Below are 13,444 nucleotides of genomic sequence, written 5' to 3'. Positions count from 1 at the left end.
AAAGTTTAACAGTTATATACAAACTACTACTAATTATAATAATATTAATAATAAGATCACAGTTTAACAGCTATATAAAAGCTAATAATAATTATAATAATAATAATAATATATGACACAGTATGTCAAAAAATATAACACAATGCTAAACAAACTACAACACAATATTGAGTAATATAACATAATATCAAGAAAAAAAAGACACAGTGTCAAAGGAAAAATACACAATCAATAATGAAAATAAACAAAAAACACAATGATAAATAAAAATACAATGATCTTTTCTCTCAACATTGAGTCTTTTTCAAGTTTTTTATTTTATTAAATTTTGAGTTAATAATTTTTTTTATTAATTTTTTATTATTTATTTTTATTTTTGTTTTTTTTGTTACAAATCTTTCTCACTTTTTTTATTTTTATCCTAATCTATAAAATAACTTGAACCTAGAATTATAACCTCTCCCACAAAAACAAAGAACCTGACAAAATATAACAAATCATTAGCTTGAGATTGAATTATATGGCCCAAAGACAACTTATTCATGATACTAAAGATCAACTCTTGTTTCAACAAACATGAGGTTCAACCACGTGTCCCATAAACAACACGACACCAGACCTATCTTCTCTTATCACAAACAAAAATGGATGGTCTGCCACAAAATCAACCACCTTAGGCTTCTATGCTATCATTGATGAACCAAACCACATTGTTGTCTTGACCGCTGCAGCTTCAGTACCTTCTTCACAAACCTCCACAACAGCTTTTTGAATAATGCTGGAAACAGAAAGGCTTTCACCTGCAGATGAGTCAACCATTTCACTCAAATCACAATCATTGGTGAAAGGCAATACAAGCCCTAGTTCCATCAGCAGATCAGTAGCTATAAACTCGAATGAGATCTTAAACTTTGGTAACGAAAACCGCCCAACCCGTACTTTATTGTGTGGAATGTGACGGTCTAAAAAGTCAGATGTGGAGCCGATTTTCTCTACTAAAGATTGAAGGCCATCTTTTGCATCTGGGAGGAAAACGTACATTGTGAACCGACGTTTATCTTGACCTTGTAAATACGGAAGACCCAATACTTTGAAACCATCATATTCATGCACAAATTGTCTTCTGTAGCTAGTCATGAAAGGAACTTCAACTTTGTTGCCGTCGAGTAGGTGGAAGTCATACTCTTTTGTCATTGACTGTTCAAACTTCTGACCCCATGCTCCCTTGAAGTAGACCGCATTTGCAAAGATGAGTCTGGTGAGATTGTTAACTGCATTTTTAGGAAGGACTTGTTTGATTAAGCCATTTGTTTGCTTTTCGGCCCATAGATTCACCTCGTTGACTACCTCGACAGCCTTTGTTAATCAATAAAGAACATGTTAGTTATACCAAAAACAAGTGGTATATATAGCTTTTAATAAAGATAATATCCAAACCAGTTTGTGAACAAAATGCCAAGATTTATATCACAGGAAGAACCTGATCACTAATGGTAAACCAGGAAAATAAGATCTAAAACTTACCCCATAAAAGTTGCCCAGAATTTGATTAGGAATCTGCCTATACTATTAAAGCAAAACAATTATTTCACATGTCATTCAACTAGAGTGACCAATTATGATGACAACTAATGCTATTATCATTTATAGAATTACTAACAAAGTTATAAATGCAACTTTAAATGTTGTATTAAATGGGTTTTTGATATTTATGAATTATAAAATTTTATTTATAATTATTTATATCTTATGAATCCATAAGGTATATTATTACATATATTATTAAATCGAGTTTTTTACCAAGTGTAGTTATAAAAAATATTTACCAGATAGGGGTACTTTGAAAAATAATTCCCAAAATGGGTGTTTTCTAATTTAGTTTAAAATCAATTAAGAAAAAACTCAACCAACTCCTTCATCTTCTCCAACAATAAACCCTAACAATTGAAATTAAAGAATACCCACACTTGAAATAAGAATTAGTTGGCAAAGACTTAATAATTAACGCCCAACAAATTGTTTCATATGAAGAAGACATTTGATAATCAAACATTCAAATCAATTAAAACCAAATATGAATACAATCAAATATTTTTGTGAATCCCACAACTTGCACTGACGGTCGTGAACAACCGGAAGAACAAAAACGTGTGTCATCGTGAACCGTCATTGAAAGCCGCCTGACCGCTGGATTAGAAATCGACGTTCGCAATGGCGCAGCAGTGAACAGCCGGAAGAATACAAACTTGTCGCCGCCGTGAACCGCCATTACAGCCGCCTAAATGGCCAATATTGGAATCGAGGCTTGCAGTGACGTTGCATGAACTGCCGGAATTCATAATCAAGTTTCTAGTGTCAGTTTTGAATTAGGGTGACAAGTGAATCAGGGTAACTATAGGAGAAGATGAAGTAATGGGAGTGTTTTAATTTTTTTTAAACATTAAATTAGAAAACACCCATTTTGGGAATTATTTTTCAAAGTATCCTTTATTTGGTAAATATTTCTTCTAACTACACTTACTTGGTTTCTATACTACTCAAGCAAAATCATTATTCCACATGTCATTCAACTAGAGTGATCAATTATGATAATAACTAATGCTATTATCATTTATAGAATTACTAACAAAGTTATAAATGTAACTTTAAATGTTGTATTAAATGGGTTTTTGATATTTATAAATTATAAAGTTTTATTTATAAAGGTATATATATATTATTAAATTTAACCTTTTTATTGTATTTTTTTTAACTACCCGTATATTAAACGGGTTATATTCTAGTTGGTTAATATATAAAAACAAAATATATTGTATCGCATAATAAAGTATGATCTAAAACTTGCCTCATAAATGTTGCATAAGAAGACTTTGATTAGGTTTAGGTTAATATATCAGAAACAAATTATACTGTATCACATGCATAATAAAATATAATCTAAAAACTACCTCATAAAAGTTGCACATAAATTGGAATAGGTTTAAGTTACTATTTCTCAAACCAATTATATTGTATAGCAAAATATGATCTAAACGATTTGTGCAACAACTCAAAGTAGTCCAATTTGAAGGAACTAAGAACTGATCTGGGTCTGGAAATCGACTTGTTTGCAAGCGGCTTTATAAACAGTGTCCCCAATCTGTTTAAAAGAAGTTTTAAGAGAGTGCGATTTGTCAACCCAAACCCCGTTCACAAAACATAATTGAGGTCCACCACTCGGGCTTCCATCGGCTAGGATTGAGGACACAAGCCACGAATATAGCGAGCGTGGTTGAGACGTGGGTTTGATTGCTGACTGATTGAGAAGGCGTTGGTGGATAGAGGTAGTCAATGTCCGCCGTTGATTGATTGAAGTTGTTGAAGGGGAAATTAGAAGCCATTGTTGGGTTTGAAAGAACAAGAAAAAACCTGTAGAGGAATTAGAGAAAAAGGATATTGTGAACGTATTTATAGTTTCAAGATGTTATTAGAAAAAAACTAAAATTCCGTTTCCATTTTTCGTAGTTACCCTACCTAATTTAAATCAAATCAAATCAAATCAAATCAAATCAAATCAAATCAAATCAAATATTATTTAAGATTTGGTTTAAGATTTGAAAGGTAGCGTACAACCAACGCCATACTTTTCGCATCAAAGCAGGTGTTTAAATTTCTTTCTTTTGTTTTGTTTTTTTTATTTTATTTCACCCTACTTATTAACGGAAATATTATTGAAAATTTACATACTATTACTAGCTAACTAAATAGCCCCTGTATTATACGGGTTTTATCATGTTTGTATCGTTTATACTATTATTATTTTAATTTGGTTGAAAATATGTCTATTATGTATGTTTAATTATGTTCATCTATTCACATTTGTGAGGAATTCGTTATACTATTAATGAACGAATATAAACGAACACAAACATGTTCAGTTTCTTAACGAACCAACGCAAACAAGAAAACCTCGCTCGTATGATTAACCTCTCATCTTGTATGGTGATTTTCCTCAACGTCTTGCTTGTTCTTGTAGTTACTTGTAAGTTTTTCTCAACTCGGCCGATGAAATCTGTGAATTTTATTAGAAGATATGAATTTACTTATCTTTTAGTAGTTTCGGTTCCTTTCTTTAGATGTCTAGTACATCATAAGGGCAAGGTTGATGCAATGTATTTTCTGGACGCAATGAATATATGTAGTTAGTGAAACTGCGAGAGTGTTAACATGATTGTATTTTGCTGATTGTTGGTAATTTTAGTGTTATCAACATGATTTTGCTGATATTGGATTAACTTGATGACCTAATAAACATTATTAGTTATTAACTAGTTAGGAAATGCGGGAGCGCATGCTCGTTTAATAATAATGTTTCGTATTTTGTCGGTTGGGCCATCTCTCTATTTGGGCTATATATTAATAATATTGGCCTTTCAAATTAATAGGGATGGGCTTAGTAATCATGGCTTAACACCAGATCATAAAACGAAATGGGTTTTGTGCTTTGGTGTGATCCATAAACAATATGGGTATCCACAATGGATACAAAGATCAATGAATAAAAACGTTTCGGTTGGTGATCTACCTATTCTAATAAAGTAAAATAAATGTGAACACTTGTCATGTTTTGGTTAATTCTCACAATTTTTTCCCTCCAAAACTAATATACCCTAATATATGCAACAAATCAATAATTATTCCCTTTTCTTTTACACTATATTTATATAATATCTATATATTTTTATAAATATAAATATTAACATATTATTTTACTATATATTTCAAAATACTTGGTGAATTCCAAAAATCAACAACAAATCATGTTTCTTAAATGAAAATTGTTTCGGGTTTTTGGTGGAACTTAAATTTGATTTTATGGGTCAAAAGTTGGTAAATAGATTGTTTGTACAAGTTAACTACATTAAGGTCAAAATTTGTTACATGTCAAAAATAAAAAATTTTGAGTATTTTTAAAAGTTTGAGAATGCAAAATAGATTTATCGTCAATTTTGTTATAGGTTCAAAGTGTTGACTTTAAAATGTCAAAAGTATGAAAGTTAGAATTTTAAACATGATTCGGGTTTCAAATTTATTTTTAAATGCATTTTTTGAAATAATCAAAAGGTTCGGAATTTGGTAAGTTGACTATTTTTCCGTCAATTATTAAAATTTAAGAAAAGATAGCGAACACTTTCGACATGCCACCTCTATGCCTATCAATGCTTCTAACTTTTATCAAATTTGAAATAATTATGTCAACGTTAATTTTTTCCTTCAATGATGATCAGAACGTGTATGGGAAAAATGTCATGCAAAACTATGCTCAAAAGTAACAAAATATTCACAAAATTGAATAGGTTAACATGTTATTTTTTATGTTGTCATTATGACAAAGTTGAGAAGCCCTCTGAAACTTATTAAAATCTTTTTCATGGTATAACTCAGAAAAACATAGTTCTTAAAGAATGTCCACTATTACAACTTAATGTTCTACTTTCCTTTGATGGATGGTAAATTGATATATATGTCAATAAATGTAACGCCTCCTTTGTATTTGGGCTGAGTGGTTAGAACTACTATCGTGGGAGAAGTGTTATTTCCGAAATTGGTTCATAACCAAAATTCTTTCAATTATAAATATATGACACCGAGAATGAATTTTTCAATAGAAAGAAGCATTCACGGGTACGTTTTTGCACGGACATTTTTTTATTAATTTCATTTAAAAAAATCATTTATTGATATAAATAAAATCAATTTATGTATACATTGTATAGATACAAGCATAAATGTAATATATATTTTTTTTTCATATACGCTATGTAATTATTTGTTTTACTTATAATTTTATAATTTGAATTATCCCGTGTGTGACACGGGCTCTAAAACTAGTGGTTTTATATAATAGAAAGAGAGACATCATAAAATAGCAATTAAGTTTCAAATTAGTTCTAATTAGATTATTCATATTTTCTTTTGTTCCAATTAGATCACTAGACTTAAAATGAATGTTCTAATCCTATGTTTTTTTCACCTACATAGCAGGTGAACATGGCTTTTTTCTATAACGGCCAACAAACAAAGAATTGCATAGGTGCTCCGCAATGGGTGACACGATGGCAAAAACCCACCGACAGCTGACCCAACCCAGCCGTATAAAGCCCTTAAGCACCTCCAAATTATCTACAGTTCCCGAAAAAACCCACCCGACCGAAGGCGCACTGGTGGTAAAACCCGATCGCCCTCATGGTCGAACTGAATATCACAAAGATCTCAATCTTCTTTTTCATTGAGTCGCTCATGCTCCCTCCAAAGTGTTGTTAATGGGTTTGAACCTGGGTCTCCATTATGAAACCCAGACTTCCTACAACTAAACATGCGTACATGGCAATTTTAAATATGATGCTTTGGAATTCTTTGGAATGGCAATGGGTCGGGTTTTCCCAAACCCATACCCGATAATTAAAGCTCACCCAAACCCGTCGGGTTTTAATCGAGTAATTACCTATTGAGTATCGGGTTTTCCCATCAGGTTTCAAGTTTCTTATCGAATTTAAAAAAAATACCCGTCGGGTATACCCGGCCCAAAACCCATCGAGTTTCTATAGGGTTTTGATGAAATGATGAAACAAAAGTTTGACTTTAAAAGTCAAATTGTACAATTTGTATGGCCAAAATTTCAAGGTCAACTGGTACAATTTGTATGGTCAAATTTAGGGTTGTGCATAATACAGGTCAGACCCGCAAAACCTGTCCCGCACCCTTGAAACCGAACCGGTATTAGAAACAATGTCCAGGTTCCGGTTCTCTTTTACGGGAAACGGTACAAAAGAGTAAATGTCAGAATTATTTTTAAAAAACCTGGAGTTGCCTATTGTCAGAATTATTTCGGTCCGGGTATGACCAATTGCACAACCCTAGTCAAATTCAATAAAGTCTGCTATTACTTTTCCACATTTTCTCTTTTTCAAATGTATTATAATTTTATAAATTTATATTAATTACAACTGTTTTGACTATAATTTACAAGGTTATTTGAACAAACATATCTGCTACAAGATCAATTGGACAAACAGATTAGGTCACTGATTAGTGCAAGCTAATTTTGGAAAAAACTCTATGCAACATAACTGAAAATCTAAGATCGTATAAAGGTTCAAGGGTTTTCACTTAGCTTATTGTTGATTCGGTTGCTATAAACATGCTTCTGCAAATGAATTAGTGATGTGCATTTTGTTTTTAAAGCTGAGCAGTGAGCGTGCTTTGACTTTAGAGGTCAAAAAAAGTAGTTCTTAAAACAAAATTATATGGATTTTCTTACTATCTCTATATAGTAATTGTATTTATATATACAGTGGCGAAGCTTGGACTAAGGCACCGGGAGGACCGGACTCAAAATGTATACAAAAATTCACAAACGATGGGGGGCCGGACTCAAATTTTTGGCCGAAAACGCCTAAATTTACACTACACATAAAAAATTTCGGGCAAAAACGGGTAAATTTACACTACTGTGCCAAAAAAAATGGGGGCTTGGTCCTCCCACGGCCTTAAGTAAGCTTCGCCAGTGTATATATACATACATACATATATATATGTATATATATATATAGGTGGGATCTAGAGAGAACCTCTCTTAAAAAGAGAACTACAGAACTAATAAAAATTATTTTTAACTTTTTTTAAAAAATATTTTATGATTTTTTTTCCTTTCCTTCTTCTACTAAGATGATATTGTTCATTAAAAATAAATAAATAAAAAACCCGTTAATGTAATGCATATGTGCACTAATATGTATTACATATATACAATATGTTTTATTGCTTATAATACAACACAATTGCATTATACAATACACACTATTGAATATATGCAAATACAACACTAATAATTGTACTCAAAACACACTATCGCATATACGTAATACAACACTAGTGCAAATATGCACTATATTGATTTTTTTGTATTTTTGGATATAGCATAGCACTATTGCACTATTACAATACAAAAAATTATATATATGCTATTCAACACTATTGCACATATCAAAATACACACTAGTGCGCATATGCAATAAAAAAAGTCGATATATTGCATATGTGCACTACAATGAGTTTTTTTATTAGTATTTTTATTATTATTTTTATTTTTTTCTAGTGAATGGTAACAAAATATAAGAATAATGGCAAAAACAAAAATTTAAAAATATTTTTTTAATTAAATTAAAAATATTTCTTTATTAGTTCTCTAGTTCTCTCTTTAATAAGGAGTTCTTTCTTAATCATCTCCCTGTATATATATATATACACTAACATTAGAAACCCGTGTGTTACACGGTATAAGTTAATGTATAAATTACAATGAATAATTTAATAAAAATAAAATAAAAGATAATTAAGTCTCTTTATATTATGTAAAAAATGTATTATAAATATAGTCGCTTTATATCGTCAAATGTATTTTTGAATTTTAAATCGAGAATGGGTCCATCGGCATACAATAATGAAGCAATGCCACCAGAAGCACCATTTAAAACAATGAGGCATTTAGAATCTGAAAGATGTAGTTAAAGTCTTTCACTCCACACCCCAAACACCAAACCATAAACCAAAAAAGACACCAGATTTTCTTTTCTGAACAGTTTTCATGATGTCCTTATAAACACACTGTTGTTCAACTGTCACAATAATCTTATACTAAATATTAAAAAATTAGAAAATTTGTCTATGATTTTTAAGACTTATTAAACATTGAATATTTGTAAAAAGTAAACAAAATTATTAAAGTTTTCTTCAATATGAAGATGTCTCAAAAATTAAACGTTAGTGTACTCTTTAAACATAAACTCTTTTATATACATTTTAACTTTAAAGAAAATATATTTATGACACGTAATTATTATATATATTAATATTTTTTTTATATTAAGTATGTTTACAATATAATTTATATCATTAATAATTCTATCAATGGAGATTGACCAGTTAATACGTATGTTGAATTTATAATCAATACTATATTTAGAACCGATATATTTGTTTTTCCATCAATAGAAGAGAAGTGATTTGGGCGGAAATTTGATAGTGAGAATTAACCTCAGAATGCCATGTGTCTAGAATTATTTTCTTTTATTAGTATAGGTAGATATATGGGAGATTTCTTTTGAATGCCACTTTGAGTTTTAAGAACTCGAAAGAACTTAACGTAACAAATTTTTTTTGAATTTTTTTACATATACGTAATATATGTAGGTTACATGTACGTAAAAAAATTACAGAATTTTTTACGCACCGAGTCGACTTATCACATAGGTGTGACGGATGTTTAAATTAATGTAATCACTGTACATCTTAATTCTCTTTCCTACTTTATTAATCTTAAACAAATAATCTAATCTATTTAATTAAATGTGTGGTCAAAAATGAAGTTTTTAAGTTCTTAAAACTAAGCAATGTTCTCAATTATCTCTCCCCTATATATGTATGTATATATATACACATGTATGTATATATATATATGTGTGTGTGTGTGTGTATACATATACATATACATATACATATATATATAGGGTGGGTTATAGTGAAAACTCCTTTTAAATAAAAAACTTAAAAACTCCTAAAAACTTTTAAAAAACTATTTTTAACTTTTTTTAAAATTGTTTATTTGTAGTTTCTTTTTTTTTTTCATTATTCTTATATGTTGTTATTGGTTCAAAAAAAAAACTTGTCGGTAACCTCGTCGGTATACTGCGCATGTGTAATAGTGTGCATTGCATATATGCAGAAGTGTTTGTATTGCATAGAATACAACATTATTGCACATATTTGATACACACTATTGTATATATGTAATATAAGACTAATACACACATCGAATACACATTAGTACGTATGTGTAATACAACATTAACACATATGTGCAGCACATCGACTTTTATTTTATTATTATTTTTTTTCATATAATACAACACTACTACACATATACAATACACAAGTATTGAATATATGCAATAAAACCTATTAAACTCAAAAATACATAGTAATACACATGTGTAATACAACGGTATCGCACAGTAATACGTATGTGCATTACAACGGTCTTTTTTTTATATATATATTTTTCGAGTGAAATATAAGAAAATATAAGAATAATGGCTAAAACATAATTTTGAAAATATTTTTTTATTTTTAGTTAAAAATAATTCTTTAGGAGTTTTTAGGAGTTTTTTAGTTTTCTCTCTAAAGATAAGTTTTCTCTTGATCCTATATATATATATATATATATATATATATATATATATATATTTGTATTTTTTTTCACCAATTACACACTAAACAATTATCATATTTTCACCTAAATTGTGATTTCCCCAATTTTGAGACAATTTCAACTAACACCAACAACAGCCCTAAAATTTTACAAAAACAAAATGTTACAGTTTGTTTCTACCTACCTTGAAATTCCGGTGACGTTCTTATCATCTCCGACCGCCCACTTTATTTTGTGCCATTTATGCCAACAACCAGAAGCATTGTAGTCGTCGTAGTCACTGCACGAATTCACCCGCAAATAAGACCCCTTCCAAATCTATGAATAAGGGAACAAAAACGAACTGAATAGACGTATGAGCTTCAAAAAATGAACCAAGATGGGTGTATTGGTGAGGTCGCCGGACGTAAGTGATGATGCAGGTAGTTGTGATTGTGAAGGTGGCTGACCAGAAAAATGGGATGTGGGACTGGGTTAAAATTATTATGTACGTGTTCTATAAATCAATATCAGAAAGACTCGACCTTGGTGCTGTTTGTTTTTCTGAAAAGGTCTGCGCATGCTCTTTTGTGTGCGTCGCGCAAACCACGTGCAAACATTGGCATCTGCAGGATGTTTGTTTTCTCGAAAACATTTTATTAAAAAACGTCTGCACAAGCTCTTCATGGAGCAGACTTGGTCTATCCACTTATGAGATCTTTTAAGGTTTGTAGAGGGTTAAAACACCTCACCATACCAACACCCACTGTCCACTACAACCACTACTACCCACCGTTCGCCACCACCATCTACCACCCATCGCCCGCCACCACCACCCATCGGTCGCCACCACCACCGTCCACCCCCTACCACCCACCCACCTTTCGCCGCCCGCCACCATTGTCCACCACCACCACCACCGTCTACCACCATCGTCCACCACCCACCATGGCCTTCTACCACCACCGCCTTTTACCACCACTACCACTATCACCATCCAGCATCACCACCATCCACTACCATAATTTGTACACCACTACCAGATTATTTTAGCAATTTACAAATGTTAAAAAACAAAAAGTTTTCTTCTTGCAGACTACAGAGGTTTGGTCAACCTCTTCTTCTACAAATGTCTTCGGTGTAGTCCGCAGACGGCAGACATTTTACATCTGAAAAAACAAACAACACCTAAGTGGTGAGAACGTTAAATCAAATGTTATTCGGCCCGGTAGCATGCTTATTATTATTTTCCGTGATATAGTTCTGGCTGGGCTTAACAAACAGCCCGTGGATGTTGTTTGATTATTCTTGTGAGCCTGGACTATTAAATGCTTTATTAAAAGAATACTAGGGACAAGTGAGTTAGGTAGTGTTTGTTTTTTCTCTAAAGACCTTCCTAGCCTCTTATGTCTGCATCGCGTAGACCACGCCCAGATGTTATGGTCTGAAGACTGTTTGTTTTTCGAAAGACATTTCATTAAAAAACGTCTGCGCGCCCTCTTCTTGGAGATGACTTGGACCATCAGCTTCTAACATCTTCCCACATCTTTTCATCAAACACTTCCATCAACCCTAGCAACTCCTCCACCCCTCTCCTCTCTTCTCCAACATCGCCCCCTTTCCGGCCACCCCACACCTCCGCCGCCCCCTTTCCGGTCACCCCACACCTCCGCCGCCCCCTTTTCCGGCCACCCCACACTTCCGCCGCCACACCCCTGTTGCCGCTATCCCCTATCCAGCCACCCTACACCTCCGCCGCCCCTCCCCTGCCTCCGCCGCCCTCTCTCCGACCACCCCATATCTCCACCACCCTTCGACTGCCGCAGGTCCGCCGTCTCCGCCGTCCACTGCCACACATCCACAACTCCAGTCCGGGTATTATTGTTTTGTTGATTTGTGTACTTTACCTATATTTGTATGATTTGTGATGTAATCGGTTTGAATTTGTGTATTGGATTATACTATTGAAAGTTTATAAGATTGGAATTTGTTGAAATCAGGTTTAATTGATGTTCGTCGAGTGATTATTGATGTCGTGTATATCAATTTAGGTTTATTTTGTGTAAACGAGCTTGAGCTTGGCTCGTTTTGACTTACGAGAGCTCGAGAGTTATTTTTCAATTATTGTTGAATTTTTATTAGTTTTTTTTTAAAGAAAATGATTTGTAGAATTTGATTTGTTGAATTATTATTAGTTTTTGTTCAATTATTAGTTTGTATAATTGTCCAATTATCATTAGTTTTTTTTTTTAAAAAGTTTGTAGAAAGTTTAGGTTTAATGAAGATCTTGTTACATTATGTTTGCATAAAGTTTAAGTCGTTTGAAGACCTTTTTTATGTTTAAAATTCGGTTTATTTAAATTTATGTTAATTTTAACAGTTTGCAGACGTGTTAAAAAACAAACAGTCTTCTTTTTGCAGACTGCAGAGGTTTGGTCCACCTCTTCTGCTACAGATGTCTGCAGATGTGGTCCGCAGACTGCAGACATTTTATCTCTTAAAAAATAAACAACACCTTAGTTGTGTATAATACTGGGCTTAGAAAACCCATCCCAATATGGACTTTTGATATTTTGCCATACTGATCAATAACGTTTGATCTACATAAAAAATTAACCCTCTTATTAAGATACGTAACCCATATATTATTATTATTATTATTATTATTTATAACATTACAATTACGGGTGAGTGTATGCTTTAGCTCCTGTACATCATGCACCATGTTTTGTACCATGCCAAATGAAATTCATCAGGACATTCGATACACACGCGTCACAAGCCTTTTGAACCAGCTTCTTGGTTTCTGACTCACCATCGATCACCTTCTGAGCATTAGTGCCTTTTGCCTTTTGTGATCTCTTGGTTGTCACTCCTCTTTCTCTCTAATAACCAATGCTGATATCAACGGTGATTCGTAGATTCCTGTCGTGATGTACCTTTGTTTCCACCTTTTTGTTTATTTCATTGACCATCGTTGTCGCCGCCTACTGTTGCCGGGTTTGATTTCGAAACCCCAGGTGGCGGTGGTGTGTTGGTGGCGGTGGTCTGGTAAGGAATGGATTTGGATTTTTGTCTCTTTGTTTTCCACTCATCATCGCAGCGACGTGGATTACTTGGTCACCATTGATTGTAGACTCTTTTATGGTTTCTCACCACCGCCGTGTGGTGGCCCAGTGTGGTGTTATTTGCTGTTACCGGCTTCCTTAGACGGTG

At 32.7% G+C, this 13,444-nt stretch overlaps 1 pseudogene; it reads right to left on the bottom strand.

Annotated features, from left to right (window-relative positions):
* Positions 1 to 567: 567 nt before the first annotated feature.
* The window catches only part of LOC143621998 (serpin-ZX-like), a 95,649-nt pseudogene continuing 82,772 nt past the window's right edge, over positions 568 to 13,444 (bottom strand).

Source organism: Bidens hawaiensis, unplaced genomic scaffold (assembly GCF_021521415.1).
Source record: "Bidens hawaiensis isolate Kalapana, Puna unplaced genomic scaffold, B.hawaiensis_p1.1 tig00003004_1, whole genome shotgun sequence".
Taxonomy (NCBI): domain Eukaryota; kingdom Viridiplantae; phylum Streptophyta; class Magnoliopsida; order Asterales; family Asteraceae; genus Bidens; species Bidens hawaiensis.
Note: the sequence above shows the minus strand (reverse complement) of the source record. Positions and strands in the feature narration are given on the sequence as shown.